Source organism: Ranitomeya variabilis, chromosome 1, assembly GCF_051348905.1.
Source record: "Ranitomeya variabilis isolate aRanVar5 chromosome 1, aRanVar5.hap1, whole genome shotgun sequence".
Taxonomy (NCBI): domain Eukaryota; kingdom Metazoa; phylum Chordata; class Amphibia; order Anura; family Dendrobatidae; genus Ranitomeya; species Ranitomeya variabilis.
Window position 1 is genome coordinate 979,052,646 of NC_135232.1, and position 24,117 is coordinate 979,076,762.

At 45.6% G+C, this 24,117-nt stretch overlaps 1 protein-coding gene across 2 annotated transcripts in view; it reads left to right on the forward strand.

Moving 5' to 3' along the window:
* The first annotated feature begins 18,414 nt into the window (after window positions 1–18,414).
* GLRB (glycine receptor beta) overlaps window positions 18,415–24,117 on the forward strand; it is a 159,100-nt gene continuing 153,397 nt past the window's right edge. For both annotated transcript variants that reach the window (XR_013219997.1, XM_077279400.1), the window contains exon 1: window positions 18,415–18,842. The gene's annotated coding sequence lies outside the window, so the exon portion shown is untranslated. The remainder of the gene's footprint in view (window positions 18,843–24,117) is intronic.

The window sequence follows — 24,117 nt, forward strand, 5'->3', positions numbered from 1 at the left end:
TCCCCAGCTCAACACAGACATAGCTCTCCAGTCAAGGACTGGGTTGTGAGACTGCAGCCATGGCAATCCCAGCACCAAATCCTCATGTAGATTATACAGCACTAGAAAACGAATAGTCTCCTGGTGATCCGGATTAATACACATAGTCACTTGTGTCCAGTATTGTGGTTTATTATTAGCCAATGGGGTGGAGTCAATCCCCTTCAGAGGAATAAGAGTTTCCAAAGGCTCTAAATCATACCCACAACGATTGGCAAAGGACCAATCCATAAGACTCAAAGCGGCGCCAGAGTCGATATAGGCGTCAGTAGTAATAGATGACAAAGAGCAAATCAGGGTCACAGACAAAATAAATTTAGACTGTAAAGTGCCAATGGAAACAGATTTATCAAGCTTTTTAGTACGTTTAGAGCATGCTGATATAACATGAGTAGAATCCCCACAATAGAAACACAACCCATTTTTCCGTCTAAAATTCTGCCGCTCGCTTCTGGACAGAATTCTATCACACTGCATGCTTTCTGGCGTCTTCTCAGTGGACACCGCCAGATGGTGCACTGGTTTGCGCTCCCGCAGACGCCTATCGATCTGAATGGCCATTGTCATGGACTCATTCAGACCCGCAGGCACAGGGAACCCCACCATAACATCCTTAATGGCATCAGAGAGACCCTCTCTGAAAGTAGCCGCCAAGGCACACTCATTCCACTGAGTAAGCACAGACCATTTACGGAATCTTTGGCAGTAAATTTCAGCTTCATCTTGCCCCTGCGATAGGGACATCAAAGTTTTTTCTGCCTGAAGTTCCAAATGAGGTTCCTCATACAGCAAGCCCAAGGCCAAAAAAAACGCATCCACATTGCGCAACGCAGGATCCCCTGGTGCCAATGCAAAAGCCCAGTCTTGAGGGTCGCCGCGGAGCAAGGAAATCACAATCCCAACCTGCTGTGCAGGGTCTCCAGCAGAACGAGATTTCAGGGACAAAAATAGCTTACAATTATTTCTAAAATTCTGAAAGCTAGATCTATTCCCTGAGAAGAATTCCGGCAAAGGAATTCTCGGCTCAGATACCGGAGCATGAATAATAAAATCTTGCAAATTTTGTACTTTCGTGGTGAGATTATTCAAACCTGAAGTTACACTCTGAAGATCCATTATTAACAGGTGAACACAAAGCCATTCAAAGATTATAAGGAGAGAGAAAAAAAAGAAAGACTGCAGCATAGACAGACTGGCAAGTGATCCAATTAAGAGCACAGAAAAAAAAAAAAAAAAAAAAAAACTCTCAGCAGACTTCTTATTTCTCTCCTTTCTCAGCCAAGGATTTTAACCCTTTAGTGGGCCGGTCAAACTGTCATGATCTCCATGGCCAGAGAACTAGCATAAGCCTCTATAGGAACAAGCTCTTGGAAGATGTAACTATACTGACCATGAACTAAACCTACCGCATCATCTAGAAGTAGCCAGGTAGCATGTCCTACTTTTTATCCCTATATGCCCAGCGCCGGCCGGAGAACTAAATAATGCTAGCAGAGGGAAATATAAGACCTGACTCACCTCTAGAGAAATGCCCAAAAAAAAAGGAGACAGAAGCCCCCCACATATATTGGCGGTGATATGAGATGAAACAACAAACGCAGCAGGAAAATAGTTTTAGCAAATTTGAGGTCCGCTTTCTAGATAGCAGAAGACAGAAAGCATACTTTCATGGTCAGTAGAAAACCCTAACAAAACACATCCAGAAATTACTTTAGGACTCTGGCATTAACTCATAATACCAGAGTGGCAATTCCTGATCAACAAGAGCTTTCCAGACACAGTAACGAAACTGCAGCTGTGAACTGGAACCAAAATACAAAAACAAAACATGGACGAATGTCCAACTTATCTAGTAGATGTCTGGGAGCAGGAACAAGCACAGAGAGGCTTCTGATAACATTGTTGACCGGCAAGCATCTAACAGAGAAGCCAGGTTATATAGCGACACCCAGATCTAATCAGAACAGGTGAACAGGGAAGATGATGTCACAAGTTCAATTCCACCAGTAGCCACCGGGGGAGCCCAGAATCCAAATTCACAACAATAGTGGCTCTTCACCAGATTGTCTTTTAGGTTCTTTCCCCTGCGTTGCACCATACATGGGGCTGGAGACAAATGTTTGACCAGGACACTATCCGTTAGCAAAACAGACCAATGTTTGGTCAAAATGTCACGGATCCGATCCCACTGGCAATTAGCTGTCGAAATGAATCGTATCTCAGGATCCCTTGACTGCCTCTTCCTACCAGATGGTACCAATAAATCCTGTCTCTGGGTTCGCTTAGCCTGTTTATAGCCTGCCTTGATACACCGACGACTATACCCCCTGGCCATGAACCTATCCGCAAGTGTCGCGGACTGTCCCTCGAAGCGGGCCTCGGTGGAGCAGACACGCCTGTTCCTCAGAAACTGGCCAACTGGGATGGCCTTGATGGTTGAATAATTGTGTGCCGAGGAGGCATGAAGTAAGGAGTTAACAGCCGTCTCCTTTCGATAAAGATCTGTCTCAATAGAGCCATCCTCGGCAACACAAAGAATAATGTCCAGAAAACTAATCTGAGATTTATCCCAACAATAAGTAAATTTTAAATTAAACCGGTTATGATTAAGGTCCTGCATAAACTGGGTAAGGCTGGCCTCGTCACCACTCCAAATCATGAGTACATCAGCGATGTAACGAAACCAGCCCACCACCTGGTCCGCGGCATGCGCCCCGTCTCCCTGGAAGATGGTTCTTTCCCAGTATCCCAAAAATAGGTTAGCATAAGACGGGGCGCAGGCCGCGCCCATTGCAGTCCCTTGTAATTGTAAGAAAAATTTATCCTTAAAGACAAAAAAATTATGTTTCAAAATAAATTCCAATAAATCCAAAATAAATTCCGTGAAATGTCCATCCCAGTTAGCTGTTTCGAGGAAGAAGCGTGCCGCCTCCAACCCATCACTATGTCGTATCGACGTGTATAGAGACTCTATATCGATGGTAACTAAGAGCATGCCCGCCTCAAGGGACAGGCCATCAACCCTCGTTAGAACATCAGTAGTGTCCCTGACATAGGAGGGAAGTGTCTCAACAAGTGGTTTGAGATAAAAGTCGATAAATTTACACACATTGTCGCACAGCCCCCCTATGCCAGAGACAATAGGTCTGCCAGGGGGATTAACGGCGTCCTTGTGCACCTTTGGCAGTAAATAAAAGGTGGGTACCTTAGGAAATTTCGGAAGTAGGCCATCGAGAACTTTCTTAGGGACAATACCCGATTCACCAGCATATATTAACATCATTTCCAATTCATTGAGGAAACATTGCATAGGGTTCTGAGGTAAAACACGGTAAGTGGTTTTGTTTTTGAGCTGCCGAAATGCCTCTTTCTCGTATTTGTCGGTTGGCCAGACTACCACATTCCCCCCCTTGTCTGCTGGTTTGAAGACCACTGAGTCTAAAGATTGTAACTCTCTCAGGGCCTTCCTCTGTATATAAGTAAGATTATCATTCCGTCTAAAACCTGACAATTTTTTCAGATCCTCCGCAACAAGTTTGCAAAAGATCTCGACTTGCGGACAGAGAGACAAGGGAGGGAATGATAGGGATCTGGACACAACCGACGGGGGAAATTTACCTGGGAAATCAGATTCCTGTTCCCTCAGCAATTCCTCCAAGGCTTCTAAGGCTTCATGCTCCATGTCCCCAGATGAGTTTTGACCAAAATCTTTTTGACTATACAACTTCTTGAGTATCAGCTTGCGACAAAATAGATGTGTGTCCTTTAAGACTGTAAAAAAATCAAAATTGTTACAAGGTACAAAATTAAGACCCAATTTCAATAATTCCACCTGTGTCTGGGAGAGGTGGTAGGATGACAAATTAATTACCTCCAAATCAGACGATTTAGATTTACAGTCATATGTCACTGCTGTTGAAAATTTATTCTTATTTACATTTCTTTTCTTTGCCACTCTGCCTGGTTGCACCTTTCTAATAGGTTGTTTATTCCTTGATTGGTCAGATGCTATACTTGATTCATCCATGGAGGTCAGGGATGAAACAGAACCCGAGCGAGACTGAGGTGGTAACCGACCTCTCTTTATATTGGCATTTCTCCATCGATATACCTTGTTGTCTTGATAATCAGAGTTGTCCCGCTGCAGTTTTTTGGTTTTAATTGCGCCAATTTCCTGTTCCCACCTCAAGAAATCTTTATCGAGGTCTCCATTTAACTTTTCTAATGCCTCAGATGTTAAATCATCTTTGATTTGAGCTTGGAGAGTATCGATGTCTTTTTCAATCTCACTCAGCTTGGTCTCATCTAATCCCATGAGTAGCTCGATAAACCCCCTGGAGCATGTAGTGGCCAAATTCTCCCACTTTCCCTTAAAGTCCTCATCATCTATCACAAATGAAGGGAATATCTGGACCCGCAGGCCCCTAGGGATTAGGTTACGGGCCAAATATTGGCTCAGAGAGGCCCTGTTCCACCACAGCTTCGTCCTTTTATATAATAGTGATTTTAATTTGACAATCCTCTCTCCAGAGTCTCCTCTATCCGGAGTTAAAACCACACTGGTATCCCCCTTGAACACCTCCTGTAGCCGGGACAACCAATTTTGGTCCCGAGTGCGAAAGTCCATTTTGGAGTTAGAGGCTGTGAAAAACACAGAACAATTATATTCAACACAAAACTCACAAAGATTAACATCTATAGGTGGCCAAGAGCACAAATTTGTTAAGTCTCTTCCCGTATTTCTGTCTATACATATGAGACAGCGTAGGATACTCCCTAAACTATAAAACACCAAAAAACGGAGTATATAAATCCCAAAACACATTATTAATATAAATAATATACTTTTATTAATTTAATCAAGACAATAACACTCAAGTGAGACAGTACTACAAAATATCTATCACAGGATAAAATGCCAAGGAGGAACCAGATGACAGTGGGGGAGCAGTTAGAGACCATATAACACCACAGGAACTGCTAACATATAATTCATAATAGTTTAAGCACACATATATCCATAGTTAGTTTAATAAAGTAAAGTGCCATAGTGCCAGCCTACACTAATAAATAAATAAAGTGTCACAGTGCGCCCTTAGGCTAAGTGCCTTGGACCGGCGATGGCGAATAAAACTATGTATACCAGAGTACAATTGTCAACACTCCACTATACCAGGTGAAATGCCATAGTATCAACTTATATCCACCGATAAAGTGTCACAGTGCATCTTAAACTAACTACCTCATACTAGTTAACAAATAGCAGCTTACCCATCAGGTTCCAAGTGTCTCAAACCGCTCCACTCACCGCCCCTTAACGCACGTTTCGCAAATATGCTTTCTCAAAAGGGGTTTAGTAATGCCGCGCTCTCCCACGAGTTAAAATAGGACGCTGACCGGAAGTCTCACCCGGCATAACGGCGCATGCGGACCCAGAGACTCCAATCCCTTGTTCCCTGCGGTCGTCTAAGTCGGGCACACACGGGGCAGAAATCCGCTCAATGACGTCAGAGTGTGTGTGCTCGGCATATGGAGATAACCGCCCAGGAGTTCCGGATCACAGAGCTAATGGCTGCGCTTATGGTCTCCTTAGGGCGTCCTTTTCGGCTGTGCGCGTGCGCACCTTGAGCTCTGTGATCCGGAACTCCTGGGCGGTTATCTCCATATGCCGAGCACACACACTCTGACGTCATTGAGCGGATTTCCGCCCCGTGTGTGCCCGACTTAGACGACCGCAGGGAACAAGGGATTGGAGTCTCTGGGTCCGCATGCGCCGTTATGCCGGGTGAGACTTCCGGTCAGCGTCCTATTTTAACTCGTGGGAGAGCGCGGCATTACTAAACCCCTTTTGAGAAAGCATATTTGCGAAACGTGCGTTAAGGGGCGGTGAGTGGAGCGGTTTGAGACACTTGGAACCTGATGGGTAAGCTGCTATTTGTTAACTAGTATGAGGTAGTTAGTTTAAGATGCACTGTGACACTTTATCGGTGGATATAAGTTGATACTATGGCATTTCACCTGGTATAGTGGAGTGTTGACAATTGTACTCTGGTATACATAGTTTTATTCGCCATCGCCGGTCCAAGGCACTTAGCCTAAGGGCGCACTGTGACACTTTATTTATTTATTAGTGTAGGCTGGCACTATGGCACTTTACTTTATTAAACTAACTATGGATATATGTGTGCTTAAACTATTATGAATTATATGTTAGCAGTTCCTGTGGTGTTATATGGTCTCTAACTGCTCCCCCACTGTCATCTGGTTCCTCCTTGGCATTTTATCCTGTGATAGATATTTTGTAGTACTGTCTCACTTGAGTGTTATTGTCTTGATTAAATTAATAAAAGTATATTATTTATATTAATAATGTGTTTTGGGATTTATATACTCCGTTTTTTGGTGTTTTATATATATATATATATATATACAGACTGTATATATGTTTTCCTGAATATTTGAGCCCATGGATCCATTCTATGTCCGCTTTGCAAGCCGGCGAGAAAATCTCGCTGTATGGATGCCATACGGATTACATACTGAGGTTTACATGCGCAAAATACTCAGCCACACGTTGCCTACGGATGACATACGGATCATTGTTCTGGGAACATTTCTGCGTATTTGGTCTGTAAAAAATGGACTGTATTTTCATACGCTAAGTGTGACCCCAGCCTGAGACACAAATAAGCAGCAGTCTCCTTACAGTGGGGGAAAAAAAGTATTTAGTCAGCCACCAATTGTGCAAGTTCTCCCACTTAAAAAGATGAGAGAGCCCTGTAATCGACATCATAGGTAAACCACAACTATGAAAGTCAAAATGAGAAAACAAATCCAGAAAATCACCTTGTCTGATTTGGCAAAATTTATTTAGCAAATTATGGTGGAAAGTAAGTATTTGGTCATTAACAAAAGTTTGTCTCAATATTTTGTTATATATCTTTTGTTGGCAATGACAGAGGTCAAACATTTTCTGTAAATCTTCACAAGGTTGGCACACACTGTTGGTGGTATGTTGGCCCATTCCTCCATGCAGATCGTGATGACTACGGTGGCTTGTTAGGCTCAGCCTGCAGCTGAGTCTAACAAGCGATCTTCCTGTGTAACATGTGTATTACATTGTGAAGCCGGCGTCACACTGGCGAGTTTTACGGATGTATGAGCGCAGAAAATACACCCGTAAAATACGCATAACACACGGCCCAATGATTCTCTATGGCCCAGCTCCTATCAGCCGTATTTTACGGATCCGTATTATACGGTCTTCTACGTCACCGTATTGCGCAAAAAAATCGCCAATGAAAGTCTATGGGGGCGAGAAAAATACGGATTACACACAGACCAGCAGTGTTCTATAGAAAAGCCGGTAATTCAATTGCCGGCTTTTCATTTCTCCTTCCCAAACCCGACATGATATGAGACATGGTTTACATACAGTAAACCATCTTATATCCCTTTTTTTTTTTGCATATTCCACACTACTAATGTTAGTAGTGTGTATGTGCAAAATTTGGGCACTGTAGCTTGTAAAATAAAGGGTTATATCGCGGAAAAAATTGGCGTGGGCTCCCGCACCATTTTCTCCGCCAGAGTGGTAAAGCCAGTGACTGGGCAGATATTAATAGCCTACAGAGGGTCCATGGTTATTGGCCCCCCTGGCTACAAACATCTGCCCCCAGCCACCCCAGAAAAGGCACATCTGTAAGATGCGCCTATTCTGGCACTTGGCCTCTCTCTTCCCATTCCCGTGTAGCGGTGGGGTATGGGGTAATGAAGGTTTAATGTCACCTTGCTATTGTAAGGTGACATTAAGCCAGATTAATAATGGAGAGGTGTCAATTATGACACCTATCCATTATTAATCCAATAGTACGAAATGGTTAATAAAACATAAAAATAATATATACACTGGCGCTGCACTTGACCAGAAAAAAAGGGGGTGCAAGAACCGGGAGAAAGAAAACAGGAAATAGGGAGCAGCTGGTGAGGTGACGAGGACTGTGCTGCACCCCGTCTGAAATAGGTACTAAAATACAAATAAACAAATCACCTGCGCTTATAGAATGGTTGTGCTGAAAGGTATTTTACATACTACCTTCCATCACAGGGAAGTGCTGAAGGTAAGCAGACACTGTAATTAAACAATAAACCTGGATGTTCAAGGGTTTAAATATATATAGATATGGACAAGACCTCCCCAAATAGTTCACCCAATGGTGGCCCGTAAACAAGCGTGCTTAGTTCTATGAACATATGTACTCACTGGGTGTGGAGACAGAAGTGAACACGACGTGGAAAGCAGCAATCGTCCTATTTGGGAATGGTGTTCTGTTTAGCTTGATGAATGCGGGCTGCACCGTAGGGCTGCGGGGTAATATCAGGACCGACTAGGCTTGAGAATAGGTACGCTCGCTCAGCGCTGTGTGCGAGCGGGGACCGCGAGCTCTTGGCGTGCCCCGGCCGGAAGCAACGCCGGAGCTGTAGCGGTGTATGCTGGGGGCGTGAATACTTTAATATGTAAAGTTTTTAGTTCTAAATTAATAAATTTCGATTTTTAATTGCCATTAATTCTAATCCCCTTTATTATCCTTCCCTCCCCCCCCTTTCTTTCCCCTTTTCCCCTTCCCTTTTTGATTATGTTCCATATATATATTTTTAGCAATATGGGGCACAACGGTGCACCTCTTAATAGTCAATTCTGGCACAGATTCAAAATCATGGTGCCATTTAAGCAGGAATCAAGTGGTCTTATTTATTACTATTCAAGTTTGATATAAGGGCGTACTATATATGCCACATTTAGTTTAGACCACAACGCAATGCAGCATAGGGTATTACGGGGGCCAATTAATGTACAGGTCGTTTAGATAGGCTAAAATCAATGAGGGCGTAGTCCATATAAGGCCGGGCCAGACAGGGAACTCCATCCCTGACGAAGAAGGTGTGAAACCTTCGAAACGCGTCGGATTGGTTGCCCTGTCCTTAGCCCGCCCTCCTACTCTGTGACGTCACATCGGGATTCACGCCCCCAGCATACACCGCTACAGCTCCGGCGTTGCTTCCGGCCGGGGCACGCCAAGAGCTCGCGGTCCCCGCTCGCACACAGCGCTGAGCGAGCGTACCTATTCTCAAGCCTAGTCGGTCCTGATATTACCCCGCAGCCCTACGGTGCAGCCCGCATTCATCAAGCTAAACAGAACACCATTCCCAAATAGGACGATTGCTGCTTTCCACGTCGTGTTCACTTCTGTCTCCACACCCAGTGAGTACATATGTTCATAGAACTAAGCACGCTTGTTTACGGGCCACCATTGGGTGAACTATTTGGGGAGGTCTTGTCCATATCTATATATATTTAAACCCTTGAACATCCAGGTTTATTGTTTAATTACAGTGTCTGCTTACCTTCAGCACTTCCCTGTGATGGAAGGTAGTATGTAAAATACCTTTCAGCACAACCATTCTATAAGCAGAGGTTAATAAAACATACACACATTATTAAAAAGTATTTTAATGAAATAAAGACACAGGTTGTTGTAATATTTTATTATACTAGTAATCCACCTGATGACCCTCGTTCTGTAACAAAGGAAAAATAAAAAAACAACAATATCTCATACCTTCCGACGCTCAGGTCAAGTCCCACGAAGTAAATCCATCTGAAGAGTTAAATCATTTTACAGTCAGTAGCTGTGCTAAAGCAGTGCTCGTGGCTGTAAAACCCCCGGGAATGAATGGATTGCAGGGGAATGTCCTGTAGTTACCTTGAGTTGCGGGGAGGCGCCCTCTGCTGGATGTCCTCATATGAACTCGAGGCGTGGGAACTTTTACAAGGCTCCAGTTCATGAGGACAAGGGGATGGAAGGGGATTCCATATTACTGTTAGTACAAAGGCTCTGGAAAAGTGTTATGGCTACTCCCCTAAAAGAAATTCTGCACTCCCAAATTCAAATGCCCCCCTCCCTTCTGAGCCCCACAGTGTACCTAAACCACACATATCATCCACGTTTGGCATTTCTGTAGTGATGAGAGCCCGCCTAATTTATGGGTGCATGTATCTAGAAGCATGAGCTGGGCATAATATACTTGTGACTGCAACGTTCTGGTCAGTACAGTGTACTGGTTACTACAACGGAAGTTTGTATTTTTCACTCAGCAACATCCACTGCTGCCTGTTTCTGGGAAACACTTATGAAGTAAAAATTATCACTACACTTGTAGATAAATTCCTAACTGGGGTCACTTGAGGGGGATTCTGCTTTTATGGCATTTAGGGGCTCTTTATATAGAGTCTGGGAACTTTTCTATAATAATTTGTTCTCCAGGAGTCAAATAGCGCTCCGTCCCTCCAGAGTCTTGCTATGTGGCTAAGCAGTACTGTACAGCCACATTTTGGCTCCATTTTTAAACATCTCCCAGTCTGAAAATGTAAAATCTGGGGCTAAAACAATTTTTTGGGGGAGAAAATGTAATTATTTTTTCTTCAGTGCCCAATGGTATCAAATTCTGTGTCACACTTGTGGTGTCAATATGATCACCGCACCCCTAGATGAACTCATTGAGAAGTGCAGTTTGTAAAATTAGGTCACTTACTGGGGTTTCTGCTGTTCTGGCACCTCAGGGGCTCTGCCAATGTGACATGGCCCACTCAAACCAATGCAGCAAAACCTGCACTGTAATTTGGCGCTCCTTCTCTTTCATGCCCTGCCATGCTCCTGGACAGTAGTTTTCCACCACATACTGGGTATTCACATACTCAGGAAAAATTGCACAACAAACTTTGGTGTCCATTTTTCTTGCTACCCTTGTGGAAATAAAAAAAGTGGGGGCTAAAATAGCATTTTTGTGGTAAAAATGTGTTTTTTTTAATTTTGACAGCTTAATATCATAAAATTCTGTGAAGCCCCTGGAGGCTCAAGGTGGTCACCAGACATCTAGATAAATTCCTTGAGGGGTCTAGTTTCCAAAATGGGGTCACTTGTTGGGGATTTCCACTGCTTAGGCACGTTAGGGGCTCTCCAAACGCAACATGGCATCCGCAAACAGTTTCAGACAATTTTGCATTCCAAAAGTCAAATGGTGATCCTTCCCTTCCGAGTCCTGCCGTGCACCCAAACAGTAGTATTCCCCACATATGGAGTATCTGCATGCTTAGGATTAATTGCAAAACAAAATGTATGGTCCATTTTCTCCTGTTACCCTTGCGAAAGTAAAAAAAAATAGGTCGAAAGGAAATTTTTTGTGAAAGAAAAGTAAATGTTTATTTTTTCTTTCCACATTCCATTCATTCCTATGAAGCACCCGAAGGGTTAATAAACTTCTTGAATGTGGTTTTGTGCACATTCAGGGGGGTGCAGTTTTTAGAATGATGTCAGTTTGTGGTATTTTCTTTCATATAGACCCCTCAAAGTGACTTCAAATGTAAGGTGGTCCCTAAAAAAAATGGCTTTGTAAAATTTGTTGAAAAAAATCGCTGGTAAACCTTTATAACTTTTATTATAAGTTTATTAAAAGTTATAAGGGAAGCCTTATAACTTCCTAACAAAGAAAATGTTGGTTCCAAAATTGTGTAAAGTAGACTTGTGGGAAATGTTATTTATTAACTATTTTGTGCGATATGACTCTCTGATTTAGGCCGGGATCACACATGCGAGAAATACGTCCGAGTCTCGTATGGTAATACCCGGCATTGCCGCCGTCTCTCTGGAGCGGAGAGTGTGGCCGCATAGCAATACATGCAGCCACATGCTCCGCTTCAGAGAGACGGCAGCATTGCCGGGTATTACCATGCAAGACTCGGATGTATTTCTCGCATATGTGATCCCGGCCTTAAGGGCATAAAAATTAAGTCATATCAAAAAAACTTACCACTATCTTGAAGTACAATATGTCACGAGAAAACAGTGTCAGAATCACCAGGATCCGTTGAACCCTCATAAAGGGACAGTGGTCAGAATTGTAAAAATTGGTCTGGTCACTAACATGCAAACCACCCTTGGGGGTAAAGGGGTTAAAAGGAACCTGTCACCTGAATCACGATGACCAATGCATGGGCAGCATGAATTAGAGTCTGGCCGCACAATTGCAGGCAGGTATATACAGTGAGTACGGAAAGTATTCAGATCCCTTTACATTTTTCACTCTTTGTTTCATTGCAGCCATTTGGTAAATTCAAAAAAGTTCATTTTTTTTTCTCATTAATGTACACTCTGCACCCAATCTTAACTGAAAAAAAAGCAGAAATGTAGATATTTTTGCAAATTTATTAAAAAAGAAAAACAGAAATATCACATGGTCATAACTAAGTATTCAGACCCTTTGCTCAGATACTCCTATTCAAGACACATGCTGTCCATTTCCTGTGATCCTCCTTGAGATGGTTCTACTCCTTCATTGGAGTCCAGCTGTGTTTAATTAAATTGATAGCACTTGATTTGGAAAGGCACACACCTGTCCAGATAAGACCTCACAGCTCACAATGTATGTCAGACCAAAGGAGAATCATAAGGTCAAAGGAACTGGCCAAGGAGCTCAGAGACAGAATTGTGGAAAGGCACAGATATGGCCAAGGTTACAACAGAATTTTTGTAGTACTCAATGTTCCTAAGGGCTCATACTCACTTGCGCGAAACTCGGATGAGTCCCACACGGCAATACCCGGCGCTGCTGCCTGCACTCAGATTCGAGTGTGCAGCCGCATAGCAATACATACAGCCACACACTCCGCTCCTCTGTGCCAGGTGCAGTGCCGGGTATTGCCGTGCGAGACTCATCCGAGTTTTGCGCAAGTGAGTATCAGCCCTAAATTTAAAATAACCAAAAAATTTTGTTCAACTTAACAATTGTGTACCACTTGTTGATTCTTCACCAAAAATTTACATTTGGTGTAAGCATGATACGTGGGAAAAGGTTGAAAAGTTCCAGGGGGCCAAATACTTTCGCAAGGCACTGTAAATTTCATAGCCACCGTATAATAATGACCATAAGGGACGCTCATAACTCTTTTGAAAAGGTAGCATGATCCCATTTGCATATGGATTCATATTTGCGGAATCTACTGTATAACATGCTGCTATATGTACTAACAGTGGTTAAATATATATATGCTGAATAAGTAATCTTTGACAGAGTGAACTGTTTGTATACTCATGTGGATTTGATTACACCATACATGGGTACCCACTAACTGTGTCATTAAGGGCATTATAAGTCATGGCACTTGATGAATAAGGAGACTCCCTGCAAGTGACTGCAGCCATAAGGAACATTAGTAGCTGACATACTTGTAGGCTTGCTTGGAGAATTGGCACACGTCTATGTCCTGTTTTTTAGAATATTTTGGACATCATAAAGCTACTGGCCCTTTTCTGTTTATAGGGTCGTAGGATTAGTGACCCTTTTGCACTGTCAGCATTTTATCTACTTTTTCCTTTCCCCCCATTTCTGTGTTGGTATAAGGTTCACTTTTGCATAGGGGTCCAACCCCCCCCCCCCCCCCCCCTTTTCTTACTTGTTCTCATGTGATTCTATTTTGATATACAGTTAGGTCCATATATATTTGGACAGAGACATTTTTCTAATTTTGGTTACAGACATTACCACAATAATAATAATAATAATCTTTATTTATATAGCGCCAACATATTCCGCAGCGCTTTACAGTTTAACAGTTTCAAACAACAATCATAGGTAACAATGTTAGCAATACAACAATAAAAAATAAGATGACCCTGCCCGTGAGAGCTTACAATCTACCACAATGAATTTTAAACAAAACAATTCAGATGCAGTTGAAGTTCAAAATTGGATGAAGGGTTTAGGAGTTTCAGATCCTTAACATGTGCCACCCTGTTTTTAAAGGGACCAAAAGTAATTGGACAGATTAAATAATTTTAAATAAAATGTTCATTTCTAGAACTTGATTGAAAATCCTTTGCTGGCAATGACTGCCTGAAGTCTTGAACTCATGGACATCACCAGACGCTGTGTTTCCTCCTTTTTGATGCTCTGCCAGGCCTCCACTGCGGTGGTTTTCAGTTGCTGTTTGTTTGTGGGCCTTTCTGTCTGAAGTTTAGTCTTTAACAAGTGAAATGCATGCTCAATTGGGTTGAGATCAGGTGACTGACTTGGCCATTTAAGAATATTCCACTTCTTTGCTTTAATAAACTCCTGGGTTGCTTTGGCTTTATGTTTTGGGTCATTGTCCATCTGTAGTATGAAACCACGACCAATCAGTTTTGCTGCATTTGGCTGGATCTGAGCACACAGTATGTCTCTGAAAACCTCAGAATTCATTCGGCTGCTTCTGTCCTGTGTCACATCATCAATAAACACTAGTGACCCAGTGCCACTAGCAGCCATGCATGCCCAAGCCATCACACCGCCTCCGCCGTGTTTTACAGATGATGTGGTATGCTTTGGATCATGAGCTGTACCACACCTTCACCATACTTTTCTCTTTCCATCATTCTGGTAGAGGTTGATCTTGATTTCATCTGTCCAAAGAATGTTCTTCCAGAACTGTGCTGGCTTTTTTAGATGTTTTTTAGCAAAGTCCAGTCTAGCCTTTTTATTCTTGATGCTTATGAGTGGCTTGCATCGTGCAGTAAACCCTCTGTATTTACTTTCATGCAGTCTTCTCTTTATGGTAGATTTGGATATTGATACGCCGACCTCCTGGAGAGTGTTGTTCACTTGGTTGGCTGTTGTGAAGGGGTTTATCTTCACCATGGAGATTATTCTGCGATCATCCACCATTGTTGTCTTCCGTGGGCGTCCAGGTCTGAGTTCACCAGTGCTTTCTTTCTTTCTCAGGATGTACCAAACTGTAGATTTTGCCACTCCTAATATTGTAGCAATTTTTCGGATGGTTTTTTTCTGTTTTCGCAGCTTAAGGAGGGCTTGTTTCACCTGCATGGAGAGCTCCTTTGACCGCATGTTTACTTCACTGCAAAACCTTCCAAATGCAAGCACCACACCTCAAATCAACTCCAGGCCTTTTATCTGTTTACTTGAGAATGACATAACGAAGGGATTGCCCACACCTGTCCATGAAATAGCATTGGAGCCAATTGTCCAATTACTTTTGGTCCCTTTAAAAACAGGGTGGCACATGTTAAGGAGCTGAAACTCCTAAACCCTTCATCCAATTTTAATGTGGATAACCTCAAATGAAAGCTGAAAGTCTGAACTTCAACTGCATCTGAATTGTTTTGTTTAAAATTCATTGTGGTAATGTCTATAACCAAAATTAGAAAAATGTTTTCTCTGTCCAAATATATATGGACTTAACTGTACCTTTTATATATACCCATTAAAGGTTAAGTTTTATATATCCACTTGCTATTCCCATTTGGACTTTTGTTGGATAATTTAGCCTGCTTCTTAGACTCTATCAAGTCACACTTCCCTAGAGCTCCCATTTTACATTGCCCTGATGTAGATAAACCTTTCATTATGGAGGTGGATGCCTCATCCGTCGGTGCTGGAGCAGTCCTCTTCCAGAAGGATGCTCAAGGTTGGAAGCATCCTTGCTTCTTCTTCTCACCGGCGGAGAGGAACTATTCCATCGGGGACAGGGAGTTGCTAGCCAAGAAGTTGGCCTTTTTGGAGTGGAGACACCTCCTGGAGGGACCACACCGACCACAAATTTGGTTTACTTACAAACTGCCCAGCGGCTAAATTCTCACCTGGCTAGATGGTCCTTATTCTTCTCCCAGTTCCACTTCACCCTCCACTTTCTTTCCGGGAAGAACATTCGTGCTTACACTCTCTTCAGCTCCGTAGTGTCATCAGAGGAGGAGCCTCGGCTAATTGTCTCTTCAGAGAGCCTGAGAACTGTGGCCCCGATCTCGCTAGAGTCTGCGCCCCCGGGCATGACTTTTGTACCACTTAATTTGCACCCAGAGGTTCTCTCTTGGGCTCTCTCGTCCAGGGTGGGTGGACATTTTGGGAACAAGAGGAAATCTGAGCTCCTGGTGAGGACGCACTGGTGGCCGCATATGGCCCGTAACATCGGAGACTATATTCAGGCATATGTTTCCTGAGCCAAGAATCGGTCTCCCCGGCAACAGCCTGCTGGGCTACTTTACCCCCTACCGGTGGCAGACAGGCCCTGGGAAATGGTCGGGATGAACTTTGTGGTGGGCTTACCCAAGTCTCGTAGCTGCACCGTTATCTGGGTAGTCACCGACCATCTTTCCAAAATGGTGCACTTGGTGCCTCTTCCGCTAGTACCTTCTGCACGGGCCTTAGCGGCGTTGTTCATTAAGCACGTTTTTCGCCTACACGGCATGCCTAACAAAATTGTCAGTGACCAGGGTCCCCAGTTTGCATCTCAGTTCTGGAGAGAGCTTTATCGCCTATTTAGCATTGAGCTGAACCTCTCTTCAGCTTACCATTATGAGACGAATGGGTTGGTAGAGAGGGACACCAGACCCTGGTCACATACCTGCGACATTTTGTTTCAGTCAGGCAGGATGACTGGGCATCCTTGGTACCGTGGGCGGAGTTTGCGCTGAACGCCATCTCCACTGGGCAGACTCCATTCCTTCTTAACTATGGCCAGCATCCGCATGTCCCTGTGCCCATGCCGTCCACCGACTCTAGGGTGGCAGACTGGGCGGTGGAGGCATGTGACATTTGGACCGCACACGGACACCATCTGGGCCTCCGAGGAGAGAATGAGGGTCTCTGCTGATGCACACCGGTGCCCCGCTCCGACCTTTGCTCCTGGCGACTTAGTGTGGCTCTCCGTCCATAACATCAGGCTGTGAGCTGAGTCCACTAAGTTTACGACTCGCTACGTAGGTCCCTTCAAGGTCCTGGAACAGGTCAACCCTGTGGTCTATTGTCTGGCCCTTCCTTCTCGCCTAGGTATCACCAACACCTTTCATGTGTCCCTCCTAAAACCCGTTCACATGTCACGGTTTTCTAAGTGATCCGCCTGGGACATCGGAATCGTCCACGGTTGATTATGAGGTGAATACTATTGGGTGCGAGGTGGTACGTGGCAAAAAGTACTATCTGGTGGACTGGAAGGGTCATGGCCCAGAGGACAGGACCTGGGAACCTGTTGAGCACATTCAGACTCCTCAGCTCATTGCAGCTTTAGAACATAGCGAGGCCCAAGGAGGGAGGGTAATGTTAGGTGTCAAGTTCCTGCCGCTGCACAGGGGGAATCTCAAACCATGTCCTCTGTGGTCTCCCATTCTTCCCCAGCTGCAGAGGAGCCTGCTCAGCAGAGACATCAGTCCCAGGATCTTGCTCAAGCTGATGCTGGGCATCTGGTTACTGTTGCCGTCCCAGGTTCAGCTATTGTAACCAGAATTGGTCAGCGGCGAGCAGTCGCTCCAGGGACTAAGTCCTGATTTTTGTCAACTGAGCATGCCTGTGGAACTACCTCTCATTGGAGACCGGAGGTCACATGCTCAGGTCTTGAAGCCGCTCTGAATGGACCACTGGGAAGGTCCCGGAAGGCTGCAATTATAAAAGGTTCGCATGGCAGCTCGGCCATGCGCTAGTATAAACTAAAATCATGTGTGTGTGGACGTGTATTTGATATCTGGTGAAAGCTCCTAATTATCACCCTCCCTAGCGTTGTTACATGTGGTCGGGTGTTTGAGCTGACTAGCACCAGATTGTGCTATCTAGCACAAGGCACGAGAATACAGTGTCGAATAGCAGCATTCGTCAAAGCGGCGCCGTGCGCAATTAGTGCGCTTTCCAGGCCCAACTTAGGGTGGTTAGTGGCGTCCACCAGAGCAGCACTGCGCGCACCTAGTGCGCTAAATCTATTAGTGTAGAATCTTCCTGGCACCGCAATTGCGGCGCCGAACACTAGTGGGTCTAGAGGGACTCTAACCCTGTGTACTTGGGGCAGCGTCCTGTGACCAAACACTAGCGTTCACTCTGCGGTATTGCAGACGCAACAGGGTTCATCTCCTTACATACCGGGTGAAGTTAACCTGTGTGTCTTCACATTATACTGCCATACACTGTCCGCCATTACCAAGCAGCAGGTGTCATCTCTGCACGGTTAATATTATTTGGTGAGTTCCGCCAGCCCTAACAGTATATACAGTCAGTAGTATGGCCGGTGGTCACACATGTATACGGTATATACAGTCAGTAGTATGGCCGGTGGTCACACATGTATACAGTATATACAGTCAGCGCTATGGCCGCATACAGTCAGTAGTATGGCCGGTGGTCAGACATGTATACGGTATATACAGGCAGTAGTATGGCCGGTGGTCACACATGTATACGGTATATACAGTCAGTAGTATGGCCGGTGGTCACACATGTATACGGTATATACAGTATACAGTCAGTCTATGGCCGGATACAGGCAGCAGTACGGTATTTCTCCCCACATACAGGTCTGTGTCTCCCTTCCCATCACGCAGGGCAGGACAGCGGTGGCAGTGCTCAGCCACAGTGCAGCAGCGGCGGTGAGGACCGGACTGTGGCGGTGACGCCGCTGCTCGCTCTCTGCAGCTGCTACGTTGCGCCGCTCCGGCCGGTACTGCGCATGCTGCAGGTGCACGGCTCCTCCATCTTATGCTCCGTCCGCACACAGCAGCCTCCTCATCAATAACGCGGCTCGTTCATTTCCGTCTCGTAGCGGGAAGCATCGCCCTATAGAAGGCTGTTATCTACCGAGAGTCGCAGCCCCCGCCCGGCGAGTCCTGCGCCATCATGCTGCACGTCTGAGGAGACCTTGACGTTTTACACCTTAGAAAATGGATGTTGACCCTGCTGCCCGCATCTGAGGAGATCCAGGGAGTGAGAGCCGCGGGGTGAGTGGCGCCTTCTTTATTTCGGGACTGTTCCCGGTGACGCTGCTCCCGGGATCGCGTTTGGTTTGCGGTTTCTATTTCTGGTTGATTATTCTGCCGGGCACATAGCTGCAGCGGAGCCCGGAGGATGTTGTCATGGCCAGAGAACTCCATAAAGTTTTATAGATTTGAAAATGTGCCGCAATGAGTGCTGGGAGTTGTAGTCCATTCCTATAGTGCTTAGGTTGCTGGATCTGGCTGTTGCCATGTATGGCTGCTCTGGTCAATCACCGACCCCCCGTCAGTGGCCTGAATGTGAGAGGTGTGCGGGGCGGACTGTATGCGGACTGCAGAGAACGGGGGAAGAGGCATGTTTATGGCCACAGCGATTATACTATGCCAGCACCTCCATATACCGTGCATCATGGCCGAGGGCTGTGCCCGCACCTCTGGATGAGGGGGGGCAGGGCTGCCCCCGCACCTCTGGATGAGGGGGGGCAGGGCTGTCCCCGCACCTCTGGATGAGGGGGGGCAGGGCTGTCCCCGCACCTCTGGATGAGGGGGGGGGGGGGGCAGGGCTGTATTGGCCCCTCTGTAGAGAAGGGTGGGCCCAGGACTGTACCGCCGCCTCTAGAGGGAGGTGTGCCCAGGTCTGCACCCGCACCTCTGGATGGGCTCAGGGCTGCATTGGAGCTGTACTGGCGCCTCTGGAGAGATGGGTGGGCCCAGGATTATACCACCACCTCTGGAATGGGCTCAGGGCTGCATTGGCACCTCTGGAGGGGGTTGGGCTCAGGGCTGCATTGGAGCAGTACTGGTGCTTCTGGAGAGATGGGTGGGCCCAGGATTGTAGCACCACCTCTGGAATGGGGAGGGCCCAGGACTGTACCCGCACCTCTGGAGGGAAGTGTGCCCAGGGCTATATTGACACCTCTGGAGGGGGCTGGGCCCAGGGCTGTAACAATGTAAACAGGTTACTGAGATGCAACACTCAGACAAGGCGGAAGTTACTAACTTAACTATTTATTTTCTTAACACCGTTATAAGAAGGGAGTAATTTATTCAAATGCATGATATTAAGAGTATAGATTATTAGCATAGATGGCAAACCCACAATAACCCTTTCTGCAGTAATCCTCTTTGCCATCTAGCTACTTCTAAGCAGGTGCAACATTCACTACAATAAGAACACCACTAAAATGGTTCTCCAGCATGGTTCACTTAAGCTACAGGCGCTAACAGGGGTCACCGGTGTTACCAGCTAAGCCGAAAATCCTTCTAGCAAAGCCAAGTAATGCTCTATGGGCCTCCTGACACGGGGCGGCCCCCGTATATCAGCATTGGCAGTAACTGCCCGATTCACTCTCCCCTCCTGACTAGTGATGAGCGAGTATGCTCGTTACTCGGGTTTCTCTGAGCACGCTCAGGTGCTCGGAGATCTAGTTTACTTCCCCGCAGCTGCATGATTTATGGCTGCTAGACAGCCTGAATACATGTGGGGGTTGCCTGTTTGTTAGGGAATTCCCACATGTATTCAGGCTGTCCAGCAGCCACAAATCATGCAGCTGCAGAGACATAAAATAAATCTCCAAGCACGCCGAAATACTCGTAGATCACCCGAGCATGCTCGCTCATCACTACTCCTGACCACCACAGCGGACGTCCACTTCCGGATTGGCTCCGTAACTGGTCTTCGGTGCTTTAGTTCTGCAGGGTTCCATTTGAACAGTAGGTGGCAGTTACGAGTCCCAAATACTGCACAGTGCTGAGGAATCTCCTCTTCCATGGCACACCCCCTTACACCAGCACCCCTCTTGGGGTGGGCCTAGGGCTTTCTGGAGGGGTTGGCCTCAGGGCTTTACTAACACTTCTGTAGGGGGTGGGCCTTGGGACTGTATTGACACCGCTGAAGGGGGTGAGCATGGGGTCTGTACCAGCACCTCTGGAGGGGGTCGGTCCAGGGAATGTGTTATTATGCCTGTAGGCCAGCATTCAGCAGTGTCTTCTTGTTGCTGGGCCTTGTGCTGTATTATCCTGTCTGTACGTGGACTCTAAGAACTGTGTGTGTATTTCATGTGACTGTAGGTGACGTTTCACTGTTATTTATTGCTGTAAATAATTGAGAGACTGGAAATCAATGTGGTTTATAGAAATTCAGTGAGGAATGGAAGGTCCTTTATGCCACTGTTCTCACCTGACTTGGACATTAGGGAATTACGGTACATAAACTTCTGTTATTGGAAGTGGAATCTCTTCCATGAAGCCGCTTGTTGGCTGAATACTGGCAGCAGTGACCTGAGCTGACCGCTGCGCCACCTCCTGCATTATGGAGCCGCTTGTAATTGTACATTTGGGTAAATATGGACATCGCGACTTCCTATGAGGATCATTCCAGGAGCCAATTACAGTGGAAGTAAAATCTCAAAGATGTAAATGAGAACTTGGAGTTTACAGCAGCCGGCCAGATGTGTGAGGCCTTATTCAGTTTTCACAGACGTGTTCTAGCCATTTTTTTAATGCAAAAATACTTAATAATACATAAAGTTTACACAGATTGGTCTTTTTTTTTTTTCTTTTTTAAACTGTGGCCCTGATTTATCAAGATCTGCATCATGCCAGTCTTGATGAATCCGGGCCTATGGGCGCTGCATCTAAGGCCAGTCTCACACGTCCAGATAATTCCGGTACCGAAAAATCGGTACCGGAGTTGTCCGTGTGCTCATGTGGCACATCAGTGTGGCACACGTGCGGCAGCCGTGTGCCGCCCATGTGCCGACTGAGGACCACACGGACTGTGCAGGAGACAGCGCTAGGGTTAAGCTCTGTCCCCTGCTTTTGGTGCTGAAGCCGGCATTCATTCCTTCTCCCCAGCAGCGTTCGCTGGAGAGAACGAATGAAAAATCAAGGTTGACCGCTCACACAGGACAAGCTGCCGGTGCTGAGAGGAGGCATCGCGGGAGCTGGGTGAGTATTTTAATGCAATCGGGCGGGCGCACAGGGGGTGGGAGGCGGGAGGTGACCACAAACTTTATGTTAAACACAAAAAAAATAAAAAAAAAAACCTGCTGCTGGGGAGAAGGAATGAATGCCGGCTTCAGCACCAAAAGCAGGAGACAGCGCTTAACTCTAGCGCTCTTTCTCCTGCGGCGGTACGTGCACACGGAGGAGAGTGCACACTGTTCTCCGTGTGCACGACGCTTTGCGGACCCTGCTGCCGGAGAAACGTAGACATGTCTCCGTGTTTTGCACACGGACACATAGTCTGCGAAAAATCACTGATATGTGCAGAGACACATTGATTTTAATGTGTCTACGTGTGTCAGTGTCTCCGGTACGTGAGGAAACTGTCACCACACGTACCGGAGCCACTGACGTGTGAAACAGGCTTAACAAGGGGCACGAGTCTCATCACAAATCAGCGACGAGGAGTTGGATTTAGGGCATAAAATGTGCCACAGCTTGTTCTGAATTAGTAGAGCGGGCTCTGCTCAATTTTGTGGAGCTGGGCGAAACGCATTTAATCATCATGTCAAAAAAAAAAATGTGTGCTACTTTTTTTTTTTTTTTTCACCCCTTAACGCCCAATGACGGATATAGCACGTCCTAAGCGGGTGTCAGTTCCCACATCATGACTTGCTACAGGTTCATCTCACAAAATTAGAATATCATCAAAAAGTTAGGCTACTTTCACACTAGCGTTAACTGCAATACGTCGCAAATGCGTCGTTTTGCCGAAAATACGCATCCAGCAAAAGTTCTTGCTGGATACGTTTTTTCGTCATAGACTAACATTAGCGACGCATTTGCGACGCATTGCCAAACGTCGCGTCCGTTTTGCGACGCTTTGGCGTGTGGTAGCGGACCGTCGGGAGAAAAAAACGTTACATGTAACGTTTTTTGCTCCCGACGGTCCGCTTTTTCCGACCGCGCATGCGCGGCCGGAACTCCGCCCCCACCTCCCCGCACTTCCCCGCACCTCACAATGGGGCAGCGGATGCGTGGGAAAAATGCATCCGCTGCCCCCGTTGTGCGGCGGAGACCACGCTAGCGTCGGGAACGTCGGCCCGACGCACAGTGACGGGTTGTTCCCGATGCTAGTGTGAAAGTAGCCTTAATTTATTTCAGTTCTTCAATACAAAAAGGGAAACTCGTATATTAGATGGAGCCATTACCAACAGAGTGCTATTTCAAGTGTTCATATTGAGTGCATTTACTGAACATACAATTCGGTAGGCCAACATTTCGAAATCAATTTTTCAAGCTGGTGTTATACAGTATTCTAATTTACTGAGATAATAACTTTTGGGTTTCATTGGCTGTAAGCCATAATCATCAACATTAACAGAAATAAACAATTGAAATAGATCACTCAGTTGGTAACGACTATCTAATATAGGAGTTTCACTTTTTGTATTGAAGAACTGAAATAAATTAACTTTTTGATGGTATTCTAATTTTGCGAGATGCATCTGTATGTCCATCATGACTTTAAACTGTCACTTCATGTAAACACAGAGTGACGGTTCAGCGCTGACAGCTGAGCGGCATGAAAAGAGGTGTGGGGTACTATGCCATCGGTCTCCACACTCAGGGCGCTTTGAACGGTCAGTGAATCTGAGTGACCGATTCCAACATGATCACACTGGAGGTGCTGAAATATCAGCACCTCCAGCCCCATCACAGCAGGAGCTCGGCACTGCTAATGGCCGGGCTCCTGCACCAACAGTCAGGGATGGTGCCAGCACCGCCCCTGGCTTTCTAATCCCCTAAATGCTGCGATCAAGAGGGCTCACAGCGTTTAGACGTCACACAGAAGGAGGGATCTCCCTCTTCAGACCGGTGCCCCACGATGTCATTGCAGGGGCCGAACTGTTGCCATGGTGACCCTCTAGTCACCAAGCTATGGAAAGCATCTTAGACCATGGTCTTAAGATGCTATGTAATGCAATATACCTGAGATCAAAGTTAAACAAAAAAGTAAAAGTCCCATGGTGGGACTAAGTAAAAAAAAAAATTTGAAAAAAATATATCACAAATCTACATACATTCCTGGAGGGGTCTAGTTTCTAAAATGGGGTCACTTTTAGGGGGATGGGGGGAATTACCACTGCTTAGGTACATCAGGGGCTCTCCAGTTTTCAGAATGGTGTCACTTTTGGGTATTTTTTGTCATATAGGCCACACAAAGTCACTACAAATGTGATGTGGTCCCTAAAAAAAACAAAAAAATAAAAATTGTAGAAAAATGAGAAATTGATGATAAACATTTAATACTTCTAAATTCCTTCCAAACAAA